The sequence below is a fragment of the Dermochelys coriacea genome, chromosome 3 (genome assembly GCF_009764565.3).
Source record: "Dermochelys coriacea isolate rDerCor1 chromosome 3, rDerCor1.pri.v4, whole genome shotgun sequence".
Classification (NCBI taxonomy): Eukaryota; Metazoa; Chordata; order Testudines; family Dermochelyidae; genus Dermochelys; species Dermochelys coriacea.
In genome coordinates, this window is record NC_050070.1 from 134,125,860 (window position 1) to 134,143,660 (window position 17,801).

General features: G+C 41.8%; 1 protein-coding gene across 16 annotated transcripts in view; it reads right to left on the minus strand.

Annotated features, from left to right (window-relative positions):
- SIPA1L2 (signal induced proliferation associated 1 like 2) overlaps nucleotides 1–14,161 on the minus strand; it is a 260,821-nt gene extending 246,660 nt beyond the window's left edge. For all 16 annotated transcript variants that reach the window (XM_043511364.1, XM_043511368.1, XM_043511365.1 and 13 more), the window contains exon 1: nucleotides 13,960–14,161. The gene's annotated coding sequence lies outside the window, so the exon portion shown is untranslated. The remainder of the gene's footprint in view (nucleotides 1–13,959) is intronic.
- Between the last annotated feature and the right edge of the window lie 3,640 nt (nucleotides 14,162–17,801).

A 17,801-nucleotide genomic window follows, 5' to 3' on the forward strand; every position in this document is an offset into this window, starting at 1 on the left:
TAAGTTTATGGAGGAGATGGTATGATGGGATAATGGGATTTTGGTAAGTAACTGATCTTTAAATATTCAGGGTAAATAGGACTAATCCCCTGAGATGGGATATTAGATGGATGGAATCTGAGTTACTACAGAAAATTCTTTCCTGGGTATCTGGCTGGTGAATCTTGCCCATATGCTCAGGGTTTAGCTGATCACCATATTTGGGGTCGGGAAGGAATTTTCCTCCAGGGCAGATTGGAGAGGCCCTGGAGGTTTTTCGCCTTCCTCTGTAGCATGGGGCACGGGTCACTTGAGGGAGGCTTCTCTGCTCCTTGAAGTCTTTAAACCATGATTTAAGGACTTCAATAGCTCAGACATAGGTGAGGTTTTTTGTAGGAGTGGGTGGGTGAGATTCTGTGGCCTGCGCTGTGCAGGAGGTCAGACTAGATGACCAGAATGGTCCCTTCTGACCTTAGTATCTATGAATGAAGGCTTGAAACATAACCCAACTAAAAATAAAAAGCAGACCGCCATATTTGTTCAATAATTACAGTCAGGGGCGACAGTCTTGAGCAGGTTTCAGAGTAGTAGCCGTGTTAGTCTGTATTAGCAAAAACAACAAGGAGTCCTTGTGGCACCTTATAGACTAACAAATTTAGTTGGGCATAAGCTTTCATGGGCTAGAACCCACTTAATTGGAGTGAAAATACAGGAGCAGGTATAAATAATATATGAAAGGATGCGGGGGTTGCTTTACCAAGTGTGAGGTCAGTCTAACGAGATAAATCAATTAACAGCAGGATATAAAGGGAGGAAAAGTAACTTTTGAAGTGGTAAGAGAATGGCCCGATGAAGTGAGCTGTAGCTCACGAAAGCTTATGCTCAAAATAAATTTTAGTCTGTAAGGTGCCATAAGTACTCCTTTTCTTTTTGCGAATACAGACTAACACTGCTGCTGCTCTGAAACCTGCCATTACCGACAGTTGATAAGATGTGTGAGTAACAATAGGGAGAAATTAGTATTGCGGAAGTTAAGTTTAGGTTTTGTAATGACCCAACCATTCCCAGTCTCTATTCAGGCCTAATCTGATGGTATCCAGTTTGCAAATTAATTCCACTTCTGAAGCTTCACGTTGGAGTCTGTTTTTGAAGGGTTTTTTTTGTTGAATTGCCAATTTTAGGTCTGTTATTGAGTGGCCAGGGAGGTTGAAATGTTCTCCTACTGGTTTTTGAAAAGTTATGATTCCTGATGTCAGATTTGTGTCCATTAATTCTTTTGCGTAGAGACTCTCTGGTTTGGCCAATGTACTTGGCAGAGGAGCATTACTGGCACATAATGGCATATATCAAATTGGTAGATGTGCAGGGGAACAAGCCCTTGATGGTGGCTGATGTGGTTGGGTCCTATGACAGCGTCTCTTGAATAGATATGTGTACAGAGTTGGCACCGGGATTTGTAGCAGGGTTTGGTTCCTGGGTTGGTGTTTTTGTTGTGTGGTGTGTAGTTGCTGGTGAGTATTTGCTTCAGGTTGAGCAGGTGGGACTTAAAGTATATGTTGGTGAGACTGAGATTTTGATAACAGAGAGGACCACCCACTATAAAGGATATTACAGACAGAAGCTTAGAAGAGTGAAATAATTTAAATTACGAGGATCACTGGTTGCACACAATGGTGTCCTCCTGAGCGATGCCCAGCATCATACAAAAGATGTTTGGTACAAATGGCAGGAGCTAACCCAAATTCACTGTGATAAAAAGATGCCAATAAAGTTAAAGTAGAGTGTATAAAACTATAATTATACACATTCTAATATACAGGACAGACTTTGCCAGCCACAGGAAATTAGTATGCTTTCCACTATGAAAATAAAACTGTTGAGATGATCAAATTGTTGGATGCCCCATGATAGAAAATGAAATGAGGTTGTAAGGGGCCTAAAGCAGGTTGCCCCAAATGAAGAAAAGTTGAGGGAGACTAAGCTAAATTAGTGCTGACATGCCCAGCAGAGACGACAGAAATTGTATGGGTACGATGGCCCTTGCAATGATCATGGATGGAAGACAAGTGGAGAGGTCAAAGACTCAGAACATGGACTGGATGTCAGAGGATCTTCGAGAGACCAATTTGCACAACAGCCAGGCGTACAGTCGTGAGTTTTGTAAGGAGGCTATAAAAGTTGACAACCCTTAATAAGGTTGAAAGAAAGATTATGGGGGGAAGAGATGGTTTATTATTTAGAAAAACAGACAATATTCTGTGAACCTTGTGTCCTCTTGCTATCTGCTTCCTTCTCACATGTGCAACTATAGCTTTTTAAAAAGAAAAGGAGTACTTGTGGCACCTTAGAGACTAAAATTTATTTGAGCATAAGCTTTCGTGAGCTACAGCTCACTTCATCGGATGCGTTCAGTGGAAAATACAGTGGGGAGATTTTCTTTTTGCGAATACAGACTAACACGGCTGCTACTCTGAAACCTGTCATATAGCTTTTTAGTAAGCATTTCCCATGCAATCACGCAGTTTTGAAAATTCACACATTGAATAGTGTCCCCCGCCCCCAATTCAGAATTTGCTTTTTGAAATTAACAGTTTGAGTTGACGTGTGTATTAGAGTGAAAAGCCACTAAAAGTCAGTGTGTCATTTTATTTTCTGAAAAATATATTTTCTTGTAATTGAGCAAAAAAGCAAAGCACAGTAGAGGCTTTCAGAAGTACTTCATCCATGGCTGTGCCACTTAACTTTTTTTTAATGTTGTTTAAAAAAAGCTGCTAAACCTAGATGTTTGATTCCTAATTTACTTTTTTATAATGGAAAGTTAAGTGACAAAGTCAGATAAACTCCCAGTTAAAGGCAAAGTAGTCTCCCTCTTCTCTAATCACCACGGTAGATTCAAGGGGTAGGGGGAAGCAGCCTGCTAATCACTGGGCATTTTGACTCATTGTGGATATAATAGCCAAAATGCAGGAATGAAAGGTTCACTGTAACCTTAAGGATGAGAATGTAAATTTAGGAGTCAGGAAGATTCAAAAGTAAATTCAAAGCAACATTAACTCCTCCCTATAATCCTACTGCACATCCAGCAGAACCTCATCTCACTCACACTAGTAACTGGGAACTGCATGTTACTGATGTAAAGCTTAAAACTAGAAGGCTTAAAAGGAAAGTAGGCTCTCTGCTTCCACTGTAGGAGAAAAAGGAATCTAGGTTTCTCTTCTCTATTTATATAAATTATAATTCTCCTCCAGTGGATTTCAGTATAGTGTTTTACTGTTAGGAGTTGTATCATTTGCAAAAATAAAACAAGTTAAACGTATTTATGAAAAGAGGAGACACTGAAATGTATAACCTGGGTAAAGCGGGTCACCTTGAGCGGACACAGATGGACTCCGTTGGGTTGCAAATTCAAATTTGACAAGTCTCACAAAGTTCTGTTGAATAAAGCAAGAGCTCTGTCCAAAGGTCCTGCTTTGCTGTTCTCCACCAAGTAATTCTGATCCCCATATGGAGCTTACTGTGAGGAACTGGACAAATGGTGGTGGTGAGGAAAGGTGGACAGAAAGTGGTGGTGTTCAGGTCACCGGCAATAAACAAAAATTCATGGAAGCCCATCACCTGCCCCTGACTTGCACTAAAAGTATCCCTGACAAAATGGGTAAGGAGGAGGGTTCAGCACCCACTCCTGCTGGAGCTCCGAGGTCCCCCATTGCCCCAACAGTGAATGGGAGCTCCAGGGTCCCCTTGCTACCCCAGAGCGCCTCCCACTGTAGCTGGGAGCTCCAGGGTTCCCTGCCTGCCTGTGGCAGCTGGGAGCTGCAGGGGGCGACTGGGAGCTCCTGGGTCCCTCTGCTGCCCGGAAGCTACCAGCTGTGGGGTGGCCAACCACCAGCAGCGGTTGAGAGCTGCAGGGCCCCGCTGGATGACAGCTGCAGCCCCGGGCAGAAAATATCACAGAGATCGCTGGAAGTCATGGATTCCGTGACCTCCGACACATAATTGTAGCCTTAATTATTAGTAGTTGCCTGAGCCTTACATTAACGTCTAGTATGTGTGTCACATAGCTTCCCTAAAACTTCAACAAGATACCATCACCCTTAAAAGACTACTAGCTGGAGGTCTACAATGGATGAAAATAACCTGCTACACACAAGGCTGACAATGGTTCCAACAGATGCAATAAGCAATGCATATTTCCCACAATAAGATCTGCACACCTCCAGAAGAAAAGGTGTGATGTTCCTGTTGACTTGCCATGACTGACTTTGTGACATCCTGTTGCAAAGGTTCTTCAGGTATTCATGTCCAGTGCCAGTCTCAGATGACTGGCCTCACAGAGTGGCAGCCACCATGGCCTCACAGAGCGGCAGGCTGATGAACTTCTGAAGTCCTAACTTATAGCCACCTATTTGCAACCTGTGATGAAGATCGTGGACTAGGCTTAACAGATTGCTAACCCGAGTGGCAAGAGAGGCTTTCACAATGCAGAAGTTTGGCTTAACCAATCTTCACAGTGTGACTGCAGGACAGCAATTCAGATGATCCAACATGTGGTGGAGGAGTACACAGTTAGATGATTGGAAACTGGACTGCAACACTTGCTACCCTCAGCGTTGCAGCAGTTAGATGGCAAAACAATCTAGATATTACTCCTGTGGGGATTCTGCAGGACTGTACACCCACAGAAAACAGTCCCCTGCACCCGCAGATTTCCTGTTTTTCCCTGCAGAAAATGGCCGACACCTCCCACCACCACCACGCCCGATCTACCCACACCCAGATCCCCACATTGAACCCAACCACCATCACCTGGATCCCCTGCAGAGTCCCACTGCCCCTGCCATAGGCGCTGACTCCGTTGGTGCTCTAGGGCTGGAGAACACAGAGGAAAAAAAATGGTGAGTGCACAGCACCCACCGGCAGCTCCCCTATCAGCTCCCGCCCACCCCCGGCACCTCCCACCTACTGGCAGCCCCATGGATCAGTGTTTCCCCCTCTGTCCCCATGCCGCCTGCCTGCTGCGAAGAGCTGTTTTGCCGTGTGCAGGAAGGCGTGGAGACACAGTGCACTCAAGGGAGGGGGCAGAACTGGGTGGGAAGAGGCAGGGACGGTATATTGGGGAAGAAGTGGAGTGGGGGCAGGGCATGGGGCAGAGCTGGGGGTCGAGCACCCCCTGGCAGTTTGAAAAGTTGGCGCCTATGGCCCCTGCACCTAGAACCCCTCCCCGCAACGAGCCCCTGTGCATCCAGATCTCACTGAGCTGCCTGCACCCAGATTGCTCCACACAGAAACCTCTCACCCCACACCTGGATCCCCCCCACACACACTTGCATCCTGCCGGGCTGTACCTGCCCAGTGCCTGGCACAGAGGGGCACGGCCCCCGGGTGTTTCTGGGGAAGGCCCAGCCCTTGCACTTTGTTAGGGTCAGGTGCAGCCTCACTGCCAAGTCCCTGTACTGGGGGAGAAGGGGACTTCAGGGTGATTTCCCACCTCAATGCAACCAGTGGCCTGTGCTCCCCACTGCCAGAACCAAAATTATTTATTGACAAACCAAAATTGTAGAATTTTGAAATATTGTACACAGCATTTTTAATTTTCTGGCGGGGGGGGGGGGGGGGAGAGGAAGAGACAGACAAGATAACCAGATTGCTCAGGAGACTCATTCTCTGTCAGCAAAAAGGTATTGTGTAGAACAAGGCACCACGGTATTAGTCAAAGAGAGGTAAAAATTGTAAGATTTGTTATAGCAATGCCACAAGCAAGAGTAAACCTAATCTGATGAGATTTACACTTTCAGCAATACAATGTAAAGTCTCAGGACTATCTATAAACATATAAAAATAATCAGTGTTTTCAAGCAAGATGAGACTTTTTAAATTAGGATTTTAGGCAAAGCTACAATTTCTCCAGAATTTTATTTTGTTTGTTTACTTTTGGTGGAGGGATAATATGCACAAGGTGCCAAGATGCGACTTTTATAGTCTATAATTGTTTCAGCAAGAAAAAAAAAATGTTCTTATCAGATCATCAACCTGTAAAAGCCAAAAGACTAACCCATCTTGAAACTTTAATGATGTGATGGGAAAGTCTTCTGGATACTTGCAATGTAGCTTTAACAAAATTTGTTTTTTGTTTGTTTTTTAAATACACCACTTCAACTGCATTTAAAAAAATCTGACCATGATCATATATGCAACTGCTACTTAATAGATCAGCTAATGGTTTTCCTGATGAGCACGGTATGGCACAATATGAAGGACAGTATGAATTAGTATATATGTGCCATCCACCCATCAACCACAATCTAAGAAATCAGTGAAGCACTTGGTGGTGGTCCATAGAGAAATGGCTGGTTACATGAATCTGGTTTTCCTGCCTTGTTTCCTGTTGCTAAATTGCATATAATAGACAGCTAACATACATTTTAATTCTTTTCTAATATTTTTCCACATAAGCAATTGCTGTAATTGTCACCAGAATGTTATGGCAATTGCACAGTTGTTAGTGGGAGAGAAAGTGGTCAGTCCATGAGAACCTCTGTTAAACAGAGGTCCACACAATAAAAAGTTGGACAACTTCTGACCTTCCTGCATACTTAATGTAGTGAAATTAGTTCACTGGAATACTGACATTGTTGAGTATAGTCTACAGAAGAAAGAGAAAAGGAAGAAAAAGGTGAGGATCATCATCATAGGTCTGGTTTTCAAAGATGAGTGAACACAACTATTTATGCAAAAACTCTGTTTTCACACATAGCCATGGTATTTTCACAAGCACTTCGCAAATTACAGGTTTCAGAGTAGCAGCCGTGTTAGTCTGTATTCGCAAAAAGAAAAGGAGTACTTGTGGCACCTTAGAGACTGTCACAAGTACTCCTTTTCTTTTTGCGAATACAGACTAACACGGCTGCTACTCTGAAACCTGTGATTATGCAAGGCACTGAATTTAGCCGTATAGAGTGGAAATCTGTCAACTTCAAAATTTGTTAGTCTCTAAGGTGCCACAAGTACTCCTTTTCTTTTCGCAAATTAGTTGCCTCACTGGTCATTTGTGCATGCAAATATTTAATTTGCATAAACCACCCTTGAAAGGATCTTTTGTGTTTACAGTATTTACAAAATCAGCAATACTAGAAAAAAGAAAAGAAGGTAACAGCAAAATGCCAAATAAAAAGATATAAGAACATAGAAACTGCAGTACATATCTGCTACAAACCCCTAAGATGGAAGAAAAGCATGAATGAAAAAACTGCTGGACTATTAAGGAGTTTGAAATGACTGGATATTGATCTAATGGAGTATTTTAACTACATGGATGCCAGTTAGTTGGCAAATATAGTTAAACACAAATCAAAGTGATTCCTAAATAAAGGTAGAGGACCACTTCATGATCCACCAAAATCAATAAAACCATTGCTAACAAGTCATCTTTGTCTTCCCTGGAAAATAAATACTATTTTACTCAAACCCATTCTATACCTTCTCACACACATTTTTCACCCCACTAAGCATATTCACAAACTCATATGAAATTAAAACACTTCTACACACTTTCACTGTACTTGTTTGGCACTTTACATATTATGACCACATACAGAGAACTCTCTTTCTGGTAATTTAGTTTCATGTAAGTAACTAACTGGTATAAAACAGGTACGCCTTATGCATTAGGTAGAGAACAGAATACAAATTCTTAAAAAACGTCAAGCATCTAATTTCCAACTGGCAATGCTATCATTAGTGAATAGCTTATGATTAAACATTTACTGCATAATGTATTTGTGTGGATGACATAAATCAATACATGCAGCAGAAGAGCAGGAATGCCTAGCGTTTTCACTCTAGCTCTCTTATGTCAGATTAAGCAAATCGACACAATCCAGACCTTAAATCAATTCTTGCCTTGCCTTAACCCATCCCACAAATTCCACAGTCAAACTTCAAATATTTTGCTTTGAGTTTCAGAATGGAAGAGATCAGAGTAATAATGACAATACCACTGAGAAAATAGGACTTGGATTTGTAAATACAATGGGTTGTTTTGCACTAGTCTAACGAACAAAATTATTCTCACACTGGGTTTGAATTCATTCTCAATTAGAATTTTTACATGACAAACCCAGACCATCCAGTTCAATCCAAATCACAGCTGGCAACCCTCACAGCACCAATGTGGCAAAGCAGCCACTCACTCTTAAACAGCTCCCTCCATTGATACAGAAAAACAGTCAGGACAATAAGCTGTTGTCCTGACAACCTCACAAAGCAAAGACTAGGTTTACTTTACTCCAGCAGAATAGTAAGGATAACCTCTTCACCTTAAAATGCTCCTAATTCTTCAAGGACAGCTAGCCATTACAATAAGCAAAAACAAGTATAACAAAATATACATATGTATTTAATCTTCACTATCGAGTCTCACAAATATTTCAATGAGATTTTGAGTATAAGATTAAGAACATTTAAAATAGTTGCTTCCAGTGTTAAGAACATGAGAAAATACCTGGGGATTTGGGTTTTGTTTGCTTCAAGTGACTTATAAAACGAATAAATAGTTTATTCTGAACTAGAAACTACAAATGAATACAACAGGGGTTGAGGGAGAAGAGACAGGAACAGAAGGAAGTAAATAGCTTCCAGACCTCAGAAACAAACAGAAAAAAACAGTAATTGAAATCTTCTTTCATAAAGCTCTCTCTACAGAATACATAAAAAAAGACTGAATTGTTTTTTAGTAATAGAATTTTGCCAGCTACTCTAAGCAGTGTGTTAATTGCAGCTCCCCTTTTAATCCTTCTTCTGAGAGAAAAAAGATACCGTAAATATTTAAGCAAAGTGTCCATTTAAACTATAAAAGCTGTATTCTGGCTTTGCTTCTCTTCTATTCTGCTTTCAAATCCTGTAACAATTGAACTAGAGAGTTGACTGCTGAATGTGAAATCCCATACGAATCAGATCCAGCATTAAGGAATTAGAGATGGGCCAGAGTTGGCCCCTCAATCTATTGCACATCAAATCAAAGCTTGATCCTCCCCACTCTCCCCCAAAAAAATAAAAAGCAACCTATAAAGCCATCTATAGAAGGGCTCAAAGATACTTACTAGGCTACACAAACATTTTTATTTCATACAACATTGTTACTCTATCCCCAAAGTGCGTTCAAAGTAGACTGTTACAATAATTATGCAATCTCCACCATTAAGTTTTGTTAACAAAAAGGATTATATCAATTCTGTAACTTTAACACAGACCCTGTCTAGTTTAAAGTAAAGATCAATAAAGTGAACACAGATTAGAAAAATGAAATATGAATTTAAATTTTTATTTCATACCTTCCTAAGTGAATTTTAAGTACTCCAATACATTCTCAACTTCTTTTCATGTAATTCAGAGCCATTATGAAAGATGGAGAGGCCATCAACAGAGTTCACAGGCACTGGCCCTGGTGAGAAACCCAGAACTTGGATGGGAAGCTAAGGAAGAAGAGGGGATACCAAGATCTGTCCTGGAATCTGCAGAGACTCCATTTTTCACATCAGTTTCTGCATACCAGGGATGAAAACCTAACCCTGTCAGAGACAATGACAGAGACTATTGACTTTAATTGGGCCAGGATTTCAATGTAAATGTCTGAAATTTGAAAAGCCTTCCTCTGACCTCTAAACAGAGAGAAAGATATTCTCAACCCCTCACCCATCTTGAGCCTCCCTGGTTACTGCTGGGCACTGGCCTACCTCTCCTCGGCCTCTTTTCATCAGAAACAGCCACACTGACTTCCTACACTACTGCTCAGCTTTCTCAAGCAGGGATAAGGTGCAGTTGCAATAATTTCTTGTTGGTGTCACTGTGCCTGCAGAATCCTCAATAACAGTAGTGAAACTAAGCAAATGCCTTGTTTCGTTTCAGGTAGCAGCTACTGCTCCTAAAACCTATGAACAGCACCAGTTACTGGAGCTGTCTGTCTGCAGATTTAGGAAGAAAAGAGAGCATCTGTTCACATTTATTGCAAGTTTGGAAAATTGCCTTTATAGTCATGAAGTTTAGAAACTTTATTTTGGAAATGGAACCTCTAATTCTGTAGAAAATGATTTCACACACACTAGGGAAACTCACTACTCACCATCTCCAAGTGGATTTTTCTAAATGCTGTTGTAATTATACATTTGTAAATAACTTAATGATCCAAACAATAAGTTCTACATAGCTTCTGATCAGAACTTTAAACACAAAACTATCACAACAACATTAACATGACATTTCTGCTATCAACTCAAAAAGTAAGAGTTCCATTAAATTTAAGCTTCCCACACTTCTCCACTCATTCAATTGTTCCTAGATATGGCTGAAAATCTGGTCATTGCTGTACAGATAGAGATATCATGGGGTAAAGTCTCCAGTCTTCACCAATTTGCTTTTGTTGTATATGTCTGAACTTTAAGCATCACTGTAATAAAGTGAATTGAACGTTAATAATCTTTAAAAAAGGGGGGGAGGACGTGTACTTTATTCAAGTCCAAAACTTCCTTGAAAATCCAAGTTATGTACCTTACTATCAAAACAGTCATTATGCACCAGGTCTATCTGAATATTTTTTTGCCAGACACTCTTAATGCGTCTTTTGTTAGAGAAAATAGCATTTTTATATAAAAAAATCAGAAGCCATTCTTTCCAAACAACAATTGTTGTATTCATCAGAGCTCTAAACTAAAAAGTATACTCATTCATTCATCATATAATGAGACTGAGTTAGCAGAGAGCTTTTCCCTTTTGTCTCCCACAAAACACAGATGAAATAAATGGACTGAAGAAAGAACAAGCATCACTTAAACTCAACTGCCCAGCCTGCTCAGATTACTAGAAGATGAGATTCTCCTAAAAAATGGCCTTTTTAAGATGGCAAAAATGAATGGTTTTCAGAAGTCGGATACAAACTAAACTATATGATATACTATAAATACAATACTGCAACCTAAACAATAAAAATAGGAATTGTCCATCTTTTAGTTCACTGATTCACAATCCAATTTGTCCAATCACCTGTCAAGTCTGGTCATAAAACATAACATAAAACATATAGCATTTTAAACTGCAAAGCAAACCACACTGAGATAGAGCAGCATTCTTCAAAACAAGGTTTCATTTCAAGCTGACAATATTGTTACTGTTGGGAAGCTTGAATGACTAATGTGAGAAACTAGATAAGCAGAAGCCCCACCCTCTTTCCATAGTCACTATATCTATAGTGTGCATCTTGTATTTTTACACTGATTACACGGAAGCTCTCACTCATTGTTACAACACCCCATTCACTCATCTGTAAGAGGCATGAAGCTACAAAACATCCTATTCTCCAACAACACAAGACAATCAAATTCCCAGTCTAGGCAAATGAAAATTATTTTCTTACTGCCTGCAGGTCAAACGGCTGATCTGCACTTAAAAATCCTGGGTGCAATGAGTGACTGATGTGTCCAATGTAAAGCTGAAAATGAAAGCTGGCTTCCTACCTCAGTTCACTTGCAAATGTCAAACAGCAAAAGAGATTTATGATTTTGCCTGTTTTGATCACAGCTTTGCTTAGTTCCTCTTCTAGCTCTCCTTATTCACAATGTGAATCATACTGCACACTGATCGTAATTAATGGCTACCCAAAAAAAGTGTGTCATATTTGTGACAGACAATCAACACTGAAATTCAGGTTCTCCTTGGACAGAAGCCTTTAAGAATGCCCTTGCTTGAGAAGCATGTTAATGCCAGTAATGTAGGCTTCAGCTTTTGTTTTAGTCTAGATTTCACGTCAGACTTTTAATACAAGGAAGTAATAGGCTTTTTACTGATCAAAAATGTCATTAGTTAAGTGGTCCTGTAACCTGACACACAGGTATTCCTTGATGCTTTATGACCTGTCAAATCAACCTACAGGATGTGCAAAAACCAAGACAATGGATTCAGAGACCTCTCTCTGTGATCATGCTTTATATGAACATTACATAAATTATAAATAAACTGTTGAGTCTCAGTAATGTTAAATGTCCAAAATGCATTACAACCCTTGATGATTTAAACATTTCAGAGTGGTTTTAAAATTCAAATCTTCCAAATACTATTACAATAAGCAAATATGTGACCCAATGCAGCATTCCATTGAACACTATGGAGTATTGGACATAAAATACAGGATTGGGGCCATGATCATTCCTAAACCCAGCAAGCTCTGATGCGCTGTGCTACTAAATTCAGGGTTGAAGTGTAGCATGGCATCTCAAAGCATCTGCAGAATTTAGGCAAGGTTAGCTGTTTTCCCCATGAGTGTTAGTACAACACAGTCCTAAAATAAACAAGTAAAGAAAAAAAGTCTATCAAACTATCGGAGGAAATGGTAACTTAGACTGGGTTGTTTGTAAATGAAAAACAACCCGCTTCATTATCATGAACCCCATACTTGGATTTCACAAACTTCCAAATCAATCTAAATAGCTATCTCCTATAAAAATACCCTAAATATTTTTCTGAACATCTAACTGTGTCTTAGAACTAAAAGATTTGCTGTAAATATTGGTAATAATGTGCATGTAGAATTACTTCTGTCCAACAGTCAGGTACTGATCAAAACAAATTGTAAATGAGTAAACTTTAAATTCTGTTTAGGTCTAATCAGCGCATAACTGATTATGAAGGCATCTTAGAATTTGTAGATAAACAGAGATACATAAATTAGGCAGCAGAGACAGACAAGTCAGAACCATTCCCTGTTTTCTGATATAAGAAAGCCACCTAGCGTAAACATTTAGAAATGAAAATTGCACACAAAAGACTCAAGAAAAGAATCCACACGAGCCATTCGTATCAACTTTGCATGGGTCTTCAGCATCATGAGCAACAAAAATAAAGTTTTAGCCACTAGAAGAAAGGCTGAGTTATAACATTATAAGTACCAACGTTTTAAAGTTATCCTACAATTAATATTAATAGCATACTGATGCACTTAGTATGTTAATACACACATTTGACAATAGTCAACTTTAGAGCAGTCTTCTGTCAAGATTAGGCTGAAGCTAGCTGCATGCCAGTATTGACTGATGCCTCCCAAGCAAAAGACTATGTTATACAGTAACTGCAACATAAAAATAAGTAAACAAACACAAAGTAGTTCTCGCCTGTGTTTCAGGGAATGAACCCGACACTTTAACAGAAAAAAAAAATTGAAAATGGATCACGGGGTACATATCAGAGTACTGTATTACAGAAATAAGAAAGCAAAAGATGTTTTTGAAAAAGAATGTAGGGTCCTAGATACAAAACAAAACAAAACAAACAAACATCAAATGGTCTGTGAAATCACTTAAAGAAACAGGACCAGTTCAGTCTGTTAAAGTGTGTGTGTCCCTCTGCTAACCCTAAATCTACCCTGGTCTCTCTTCCATGATCTCTCCCGAACAATATCCCACAGGGGCCTGATAAAAATAAACGTGTTTAAAAAGCTGCTTTTCAAGACCAACGCACCTTGACGGACCTGTTTTAAAAAAAAAAAAAAAAAAAAAGCAGCGCCTCGAGGCGACCCCCCTCCCCCGTGGAAATGCTTTACGCAGCCCATCGGAGCTCTTTTTAAAAGCCTGGCGCAGCGGCCCCACGCCAGGGGTAACGCCGAGAAGGGGGTGCCCCACTGCGCCGCGGGGGAGATTCCCCCCCACCCCGCCTCCTCCGGGGACTCTCTCCTCCCGCCGCAGGCACCACGGCTGCTCTGGGGCTGGCGAGACGGCGCCTCACACCCCCACCCTCCCCAAACTGGGGGGCCCCCTGCAGACCCCCGCCCCCCCCAGCCTCGGCTCGCTCCCATCCCTCCAAACCCCCCCCCCCGAACCCGGGGCTCCCCCCTTACTCCACCCCGCACAGCGACTCCCCCGCCCCCCCCCCTTCCAAGCCCGCTTCGCTCGCCCCTCTCCCCAGGAGACGCGCACCCCGCCCCGGACACGGCTCCTTTACCTGCTCCGCCAGCCGAGCGCTGCCGCGCGATCCCCGCCCCCGAGCCGTGTCCCCCGCCCGGCTCCCCGGGACGCTCCGGGCTGGGCAGGGCAGGGCAGGGCAGGGCAGGGGCGGCCGGGGCTGCGGAGCGACTCGCTCTCTCGCGCCCGCTGCCCGGCGTTAGTTGCCGGCGCTGAGTCTCGGCTCCGTCTCTCAGCTGCCGCCGGACGGGGAAGGGAGGGGGAGCGAGACTCCCGCCCTTCCGCACGCGCCCCGCCCCTGGCCTCGCCTCCCCCTCCTCCCATTGGCTCCACCGCCTCAAGCCCAGCCCTTGGAGGAATCTTAACTCTCGATTGGGGGCTCGCCCTGTCTCTCAAGGAGCAACGCCACGCCCACGCCGTCTGGCGGCCCCGCTCCCTGCGGCTGGGTCCGTTGATCGTTCGCTGTTTAGCCTCCCGCGCCTGGGCTCCACGTTCTGGGGGCCACGTGGGGGGCTCGCGCTGCGCGGGGAGCAGCGGCTGCACGAGCAGGTGGTGCTGCACCGCGGAGGGGTTCTGGCCCTGGGGGCGGGGATGCATAGGGCCCGGTCCGCTGTGTGAGGGGCGCGGGCTGCCACTCCTGCTCCCAAAGAAAACTTCGGACAACTCCTTATCCGCATTAGGCAATGAAGGATCGGGCCCTGCTCTCGCACTAACTGAGCTAGAAGCCAAGCTGCGCCCTTTGCAGCAAGGCTGTACACATCACACCAACAGTCAGTAATCGTTGTCTTCGCTTTCAAGACCCTGGACAACTCCGCCCAGACCCACACCTCTCTGATCTTATTTCTTGCTGGGTTTTGTCTGTTTCGCGTCAGTGCCCACTCCATGCCCTCCCACTCCTATTTCTGTGCCTTAAGCACAGAGCAACCTTCCAAACTCTGTGCGCTAGGCCCCCACCCGCCCCCCGTTCAAATCCTTCCTAACGTCTCTTTTCTTCTTGGAGCCCCACAAGAACTGAATTAGTAGCCATTTTAAAATATACAATCGTTATTAATAAACATATTCTGAATAATAATGAAATCCTACATGGATAACACACACATATGCAAGTGAGAAGTACATGAGAACCCCAGTGAGCTAGGATGGCATAGCTCTGTTTCTGCATTGTCCATCTTTGTTATTTTTCCATAGTTATTGTTATTCTTATATATAGTTTGATAGGATTGTTTTGAAATCAATAAAGATACTTATAATAAATACACACTAAATTATTTCTTCTGAATGACCCTCTGTTTTTGCTTTCTGTACGCCACTCTTTTAGATAGTAAACTGGGGCAGAGAATGTCTTCATCTTGTCTATGACAGAAAAGAACACATTGTCTTTACTTAACAAATAGGCCAAAACTATTTATCCAAATTTCTCCTGCCTTCACAAACTTCAGGGGTGTTGTAATAAGTGATGCAAACAAGATCTGGTTTTGGCTTTGAAAAAGTCATCAGTCTGTCTCCATTTGTATTAGGGCTAGTTCAGACAGGGGGCCCACCTCACCAAGATGAGGTTGCACAATAAATATGTTAATTTTCATGCCATCATTCTGACAGTTGAAATAGTGTTTCCCTCTCCACTACTCCAAATTATGAAGAGGACTGCAACATACTTTAAAATGAAAGCCCACTCCTATGTAAACCTATAGAAATAAACCCATGGAACTGCTTTTTTCCTATTGTTATGTAACTTTCTGGTTGCACCAGTTTGCTCAGTCCTTGTGAATAGGCAGCATATTGACATTTACAAGAATTGTGCTGTCTTGTAAAGTTCACTTTACTACCTATTTTTCCTATAGAAACAGAGCAGAACGACACAGTGGAGAGTAAAATGCATCCGATGAAGTGAGCTGTAGCTCACGAAAGCTTATGCTCTAATAAATTTGTTAGTCTCTAAGGTGCCACAAGTACTCCTTTTCTTTTTGAGAATACAGACTAACACGGCTGCTACTCTGAAACAGTGGAGAGGAAATGCCATATGGATGCCCAGGATCCCAAACACACGTTAGATCAAATTTTAGATTACTCGCTTTAACTGTTCCTTTTAAAAAGAAAAGGAGTACTTGTGGCATCTTAGAGACTAACAAATTTATTTGAGCATAAGCTTTCTTGAGCCACAGCTCACTTTATCGGATGCATGCTCAAATAAATTTGTTAGTCTGTAAGGTGCCACAAGAACCCCTTTTCTTTTTTGTGGATACAGACTAACACGGCTGCTACTCTGAAACCTGTTCCTTTTAAATACACTTTAAATCAGAAACATACACTACCCTCTACAGAATTCAGAGACTCCATATTTACCTGCAGAAGAAACCATTATATATCATGATTTACTCCAAGGTACAGATAAATATATCTATTATTTAATATTTGAATTAGTTTTAAATGTTATTTTTAACTAAAATGACTCTTAGATGATAGCTGATTTGTGTATTAAGGCAAGGGGACAGGCACCATTTTGGTGCCATGAAACTCGGAGAGAAACACAGCCAGTAAAACAAGGTATTTCTCCATTATGAGCATTTGATAAATATTCTTGGTGGCAAGTTAATTCCTTTAAAACCCAGATTAGTTAAGGAAAACTCACCTCAAGAGAAAGAGTCTTAACCCAGAGAATACAGATAGGTTTAAGTATACCACAAAGAATATATTATAAAGCCTGGTTTTTGCTATTATTTCTTATTCTTATTATTTCTTCTTATTGCCCAGTCTCTTTATTGTAATGCTCTGGCTGCTTGTTCCTCTAAATCTTTCTCAGGAAATCAGGTGCCTCTCCTGTTCAAGAAGTTCAAGCTTCTTGCTACAGCAATTCAGTTTTTTCACATTGTGACTCTTGCTGTCTCTCTGCTTCTCTGCATCTGATGAGAAATTCTCTCACCAAAAGGGTTGCTCTGCACTCCCCATCCCTCCTAGAATCCTTCCATATGGAGACCCCAATGCTCTTCCTAATCATTCCTCCCCTTTTTGCTCTTTTCTCTTCTCCCCGCACCCTCCCCTCAAAAATCCCAAGTTATGCCTGTTGGTCCTGCTGGGTGGAGGTTGAAAGCTTCTCCCTACATCTTGTCATGATTGTCCCTGAATTGATAAGTGTACGTTCCTATCAAGTGATGCAATAAAATCTTGGTCAAATTCTATTCTCAGTTGCATCCAGGCAACCCTGTAACTGACAGCAGAATTTGACCAAGAATTACCAGTCTGGGAACAAGAGAGTAAAAGTCTCCTATTTGGATTCTCTATATTACTGGAGCAGCCTCATGTCCTAGATTGTCAGAGTCCCCTGCTCCACAGAACAGTTACCAGCAGTTTTATTGTGTATCTTTAACAATTATACGTTTTATTCAGGAATGTGCTTTTACTACTATCACCACTAGGTGTCCTCTATCAATTACACAGCTGCGCCTCAAAAGACACAATACTAACTTCTAGCAGGCTCTCTACAGACTAAGATATCTCTAATTCAGTCTTACTTGCATTCAGTCAAATGACTAACAAGTTATATTATTGCTTTTCTGCTGCCTATCACATCTCAATATGGCTAAACTGTTCTTTTACAAACTTGGCCTTACATGTGAAATATTTTTTGATCTGATATATTGATACACTGACATAGCATAACAAACAGCACTATTGCATCTGGCACACTGAAAACAACAGTTGGCATCTGCTTGTTGATTAAGATTTATATAATAAAGTGCTTTGGATGCAGATCAAGTTTCTGCACCATATGTACTCTTTCACCTACCTTGACAAAGGAAAAAAAATGACAAGGAAAACTGACTGAAAGGTGTAGATGTACTGTATGTTTCAGAGCACCTTTGTATCATTCACAGACATGCTAAT